Genomic DNA, 6,829 nt, shown 5'->3' with positions numbered 1-6,829 from the left:
AAGATGGATCCAGTGGGACAGAGGACCAAGGTGAATCTGGTTGGACAGAGGTCCATGGAAAGCCAGTGGGAAGGAAGACCAAGGAGAGTCAGTGGGAAGAAAGGCAGAGACAGAGCTGGTGGGACAGAGGACCAAAGGGAGCCAGTGGCAAAAGTGGAGCCTGGAGGATGGAGACCCAATGTGGAGCCAGGGTAATTGGAGGGACATGGGGAACCAGTGGGATGGAGTACCAAGAGGAGCCAGTGGAACGGAGTACCAAGGAGGAACAGGTTGGACAGAGGACCAAGGGGAAGCCAGTGGGATGGAGGATGAAGGGGAGCTAGTGGGATGGAGGACCAAGAAGGAGCCGGTGGGACCAAAGACCCAGAGGAGCCAGTGGGAAAAAGGACCCAGGGGAGCCAGAGGGACTGCAGACCAAGGTGGAGTCAGAGAATCTGAAGTCTGTTAATAAGGCAAAGTATCAGACTCCAATGGTGAAAGGGGGTTCATTTAACAGCAAGTACTGACAATTGAGTACAACCCATAAACAGCACTCACTTTAGGCTTGTTTAAGCTTGCTCATAAGAAAAGATGCAAACTAATTATTGATAACAGGTGAGAAATGATTTGTAACACATGAAATAAAAATATAAGAGTCTGGGATTACTTTAAAATAAGTGTTCTTTGAAATGTATCAAATTTGCATTTTTTCAGTTCTGGTGTGGCAACAGGGATCTTCATTGGCATTGACCACCTGATCTTCCAGATTGAAAGAGACAGTATGGTGGATATCTACGGAATTGTTACTGATATGCAAATGCACAGGCCTCTAATGGTGACTGAGGTAAGTAACTATAGAGGAATATTCCAGGATCAGTACAAGTTAAACTCAACTGACAGCAGGTTATGGTTAAGCACCTAAAGGTTAAGTAAATAGAGCCAGTTTTAAAGGCACTGAAAGCACTGCAATGAATTTTCTGTTAAAATGTGTTCACTGGGCTGTAAAGCTGTAATGAAAATTAATGAAATGGACTCATTCACTTCACTTTAAGTGTCTCAGTGTAACACAGAGTTATGTAAAAGAAAAGGAAGGCCACAATGTTTTCAGTTGAGCCTAACTTCTACTGAACCCAGAATATTCTTTGACATTAGCATAGAAGTTTGTACTGACATTTGTTGTCATACTTAAGCTGTTATTTATAATATAGAAGACTAATAGTTTTACACTGTTTTATGTTTTTTTTTCTTGCTGTTTACTTCAACAGGAGCAATATTCTTACCTCCACCAGTGTGCATATGATATAATTCGTTCTAGAACTGGGACTAATATGGACTTAATTTACCAGAACACAGCAGCACCTCAGATCTATGAGAACACAAAATATCTAAAACAATAAAATTGCCCTTGTCGAATGATCCGACAGATTAAAGTTTATATAAAGCACATTTTTCATTACACATTGTATAATGTACATTGTACATTGCACTATATTCAAAACATGAGTAAATAAATAAATAAAGTTAAAAACACTAAAAATGCTGATACACTTGATAACAGCAAATAATGTATGTAAATATCTTCACTATGTTAATCAAGAGATTTTTTCTACTTCATTTTTTACTTTATTTAATTTTACTTCTCCAAAGGTTATACAATATTTATATAATTTTACATTATATATTCAATGTAACTCCTGTCCATTTTATAAAACGTTTATCACTTCACAGGTTAATAAAAACATTATATATGGTACAGTTGTATGATTATGTTGTACATTCTTTGCTGGTAATGTGTATTTGCTTGGGATTTGTAATTCATATACCTAATGTTGCACTGAATATCAGCACAGCTGTGATTACCTGCACTCATACTCATGTGATATTGCTTAAATATATTTTATAAAGCACTATTAATTTCATTTTTACTGTTCATGCTTTTCTTTGATCAACACTTGCAATACTTTAACATTTTTGTTCAAAAAATATTTTCCCACGAACATAAGTTTTTGTTTATATATGTTACCCTGGACCACAAAACCAGTCTTAAGTAGCACAGGTATATTTGTAGCAATAGCCAAAAATACATTGTATGAGTCAAAATGATTTTTTTATTTATTTTATGCCAAAAATATCATGTAAATTTTCATACCGTATATATATCAAAACTTAATTTTTGATTAGTAATATGCATTGCTAATGAAGTAATTTGGAGAACTTTAACTTTTTGTTATGTATTTATATATACATAATTAACATACACAGTATACACATATATACAGGTCCTTCTCAAAAAATTAGCATATTGTGATGAAGTTCATTATTTTCTGTAATGTACTGATAAACATTAGACTTTCATATATTTTAGATTCATTACACACAACTGAAGTAATTCAAGCCTTTTATTGTTTTAATATTGATGATTTTGGCATACAGCTCATGAAAATCTCAAAAAATTAGCATATCATGAAAAGGTACTCTAAATGAGCTATTAACCTAATCATCTGAATCAACTAATTAACTCTAAACACCTGCAAAAGATTCCTGAGGCTTTTAAAAACTCCCAGCCTGGTTCATTACTCAAAACCGCAATCATGGGTAAGACCGCCGACCTGACTGCTGTCCAGAAGGCCATCATTGACACCCTCAAGCAAGAGGGTAAGACACAGAAAGAAATTTCTGAACGAATAGGCTGTTCCCAGAGTGCTGTATCAAGGCACCTCAGTGGGAAGTCTGTGGGAAGGAAAAAGTGTGGCAGAAAACGCTGCACAACGAGAAGTGGTGACCGGACCCTGAGGAAGATTGTGGAGAAGGACCGATTCCAGACCTTGGGGGACCTGCGGAAGCAGTGGACTGAGTCTGGAGTAGAAACATCCAGAGCCACCGTGTACAGGTGTGTGCAGGAAATGGGCTACAGGTGCCGCATTCCCCAGGTCAAGCCACTTTTGAACCAGAGACAGCGGCAGAAGCGCCTGACCTGGGCTACAGAGAAGCAGCACTGGACTGTTGCTCAGTGGTCCAAAGTACTTTTTTCGGATGAAAGCAAATTTTGCATGTCATTCGGAAATCAAGGTGCCAGAGTCTGAAGGAAGACTGGGGAGAGGGAAATGCCAAAATGCCTGAAGTCCAGTGTCAAGTACCCACAGTCAGTGATGGTCTGGGGTGCCATGTCAGCTGCTGGTGTTGGTCCACCGTGTTTTATCAAGGGCAGGGTCAATGTAGCTAGCTATCAGGAGATTTTGGAGCACTTCATGCTTTCATCTGCTGAAAAGCTTTATGGAGATGAAGATTTCATTTTTTCAGCACTACCTGGCACCTGCTCACAGTGCCAAAACCACTGGTAAATGGTTTACTGACCATGGTATTACTGTGCTCAATTGGCCTGCCAACTCTCCTGACCTGAACCCCATAGAGAATCTGTGGGATATTGTGAAGAGAAAGTTGAGAGACGCAAGACCCAACACTCTGGATGAGCTTAAGGCCGCTATCGAAGCATCCTGGGCCTCCATAACACCTCAGCAGTGCCACAGGCTGAGTGCCTCCATGCCACACCGCATTGAAGCAGTCATTTCTGCAAAAGGATTCCCGACCAAGTATTGAGTGCATAACTGGACATAATTATTTGACTTTTTTTGTATTAAAAACACTTTTCTTTTATTGGTCGGATGAAATATGCTAATTTTTTGAGATAGGAATTTTGGGTTTTCATGAGCTGTATGCCAAAATCATCAATATTAAAACAATAAAAGGCTTGAACTACTTCAGTTGTGTGTAATGAATCTAAAATATATGAAAGTCTAATGTTTATCAGCTACATTACAGAAAATAATGAACTTTATCACAATATGCAAATTTTTTGAGAAGGACCTGTATTTTACGTGAAATGTCTTATTCTCGGAGTCCTAAATAAGCAATAACATGCATTTTGAATGATCCCTTTTATTTTGGTAAAATTATTGACATTTTGCAGATTCTGCAAGGTTTTGACTTCAACTGTAGTTGTTCATTTGGATGTTATGTCATTACCTTCATATACATGATAGACTTTTTATTTCTACAAAACAGGCTCTGATTAATAAAGGGCCTTTATAAGAATGGAAGTGGCACTGAATAGATCTGTTGGTCATTTAAGTGTTCTGTGCACATTCATGATAACACTTTTATTCTTGTTTCACTAGAGGGCACCCAAGCACTTTTCCTGTCTTTACAGATCATAATACATATCAGAAATACTAAGCAGACATATTTCACACTGGGTTTTATAACCACTCCAGGAAAATCAGCCCCACCTTTTTATTATACTTTTATTATTTTTATTTTTATTATGCATTTTATTAATTTATTATGCAATATTATGGTAAAAATATTGATATCTCCGAGTTAATTCGTATCAAATGACAATGAGTGATTATTAATGCTGATATACTCAACCACTGATATAGCCATAAACCATGCATTAAGAGCCTTTTTGAATTTGAAGATCAGGGTAAATTTAACTTATTTTGTCTTCTGGGAAACATGTAACCATTTGAAGGGCAGTACTAAATGAAAAAAATAAAAATAAATAGGCAAAATAAGTCAAAAGTAAGCATTTACATTCTGTCCAAAAGTTTTCACCCTCCTTGCTCTTAATGCATTGTTTTTCTTTCTGAAGTATCAGTGAATGTTTAAACCTTCTGTAATAGTTGCATATGAGTCTCTCAGTTGTCCTCAGTGTGAAAAGATGGATCTCAAATTCATACAGTCATTGTTGGAAAGGGTTCAAATACACAAAAATAAAAACCAAAGAATTATTAAAAAAACAAAGAATTGAAAAGAACCAAAGGCAGTTTAACTATTCAGGACAAACAAAGCATTTTTTTTTTATAAATTCTACTAATATTTTGTGCACTGCATCTTTTATGTGAAATATCTTACTCAGGGCAGTATTAAATAAACAATAACATGCCTTTTATTTCTGTAAAATAATTAACATTTTGCAGATTCTGAAAGGGGGGAGTAAACTTTTGACCTCAACTGTAAATGTCTTCATAACCCTTTATTTTTATGTACTCTAAAATAATTAACAAATTTGCAACTACTAACAGAAAGAAAGAAAGAAAGAAAGAAAGAAAGAAAGAAAGAAAGAAAGAAAGAAAGAAAGAAAGAAAGAACTTGTTTCATATTCATTTTCAGATTATGGAAATTGTGTCCATTCTTTAGGATTCTTCGCTTTTTGATGTACTCTAAAAATGAACAAATCTGTATAACTAAACAAACAAACAAACTAGAATATAAATATAAACAGTTTAATGCCATGGTAAATATTGCTTAAAACAGTTGCAAAGCTTTTTCTATAAATAATAAAGACAACAAAATATTCATTCAGAACAATGTTGGCTGCATGTCAAAGGAAGTATGCAATAATTTATTAATGTCATGACACATACATAATCCTGTTATTAACAAACGAACCCAATCCTTATTGTTTTGTAAAACAAAAAATATAATACTATTAAGTACATTCCCATGCCCCATATTTACATTATGTTTAGTTTGTTTACAAACAAGTATATGATGTGGATGAAAGAGTATTGACGCAATTTTCGATAGCCTATCTTTCTGTACCGCAATAGCACAGCTGTATGGAAAGATCCGAATATGCTTTTCTTAATAAAATAAAAAATATAAATCAGATCATGAAGACTGAAAGTTCTGCTGTCCAGCATGACGTCAGGCTTTATGAGGGTTAAATCCAGCGCCCGCGTTTCCACTCCGACTGGTTAAGCGCCTCCTTTCCTCCAAAGGCATTTCCTGCCGTCCGCGCTCCCAGAATACACAGCTGTACGCCAGCGGTTATGGCATGCTATGGACCGCTATTTTATCTCCCCATCATCTTCCATCTCTTGAGGATGCAGGTGTGCGCGGTTAACTTCCAACTTCCAACTGTATCGCGTTTGGAAAGCAGCGTTTCGAGCGGCCTTTCCAGATTTTGAGACGGCGTAAGGCGCAAGCGTTACTTTGTTTCGGGACAAACGGGAGCGTCGCACACTTCCATTGCATTTAACACATGACTGACGGCTGCTGAGGTGATCGGAACCCCATTAAGCCCAAACCCAGAGCCGTTCTAGATCTGACATGAAGTCGATCGGATACGTCTAGATCTCCTGCCACGTTTTCGGTCTTCGAGGGCTGAAGTTGCGACTGCAACAGAGGTAAGGCAAATCGGCGATGGAAATATGATAATGTTACTGTATTACAGCTGTCGCGCTTGACTGTACATAACCACAACGAGCAGTATTGATTATTTGCATTTGGATGTGAATGTGATTATTGAATTTCATCTCTAGCATCCATTCATCTAATCAGCACGAATCGTTTAAAACGTTACAGCGCTGCATTGTTCCGTTATATATTTCATTTCTGCAGTTGATGTCACACATAAAGTCGCCTACTGTCCGCCTCCTCCTTATTTAGACATTATTGAACCGAATCCTATTGGCAAAAAGCTCTGCAGCTGTCAGACATTCAAAGTATAGACTTGCAAATAATACGCTAATGCGTTATACTGCTATACTGATTTTTGAACAATATTTATATTGATAATTTAAATATTTGTGAAAACATTTGTGCATTTTACTATAAAAGTAACAATTGCCATAGTGTCCTTCTAGAGCTCAGTTCACTTTACAAGAGATAGGCTATAATTTAATTTTTAAATACATTTCTCATCTTTTCTTTTCATTTCTCATCAAATGAACTACTGATTTAATGTTATTTTAATTCTATATCTGTATTCTCTGTTTCTTATGCCACGACCCTGCTGACATCAGCCAAAGTCATTGCATTCCCACCAGCAGTTGGGTGTAAACAC

This window comes from Garra rufa, chromosome 25, assembly GCF_049309525.1.
Source record: "Garra rufa chromosome 25, GarRuf1.0, whole genome shotgun sequence".
Classification (NCBI taxonomy): domain Eukaryota; kingdom Metazoa; phylum Chordata; class Actinopteri; order Cypriniformes; family Cyprinidae; genus Garra; species Garra rufa.
The sequence above is the reverse complement of the archived record's forward strand: the minus strand, read 5'-3'. Positions refer to the sequence as shown.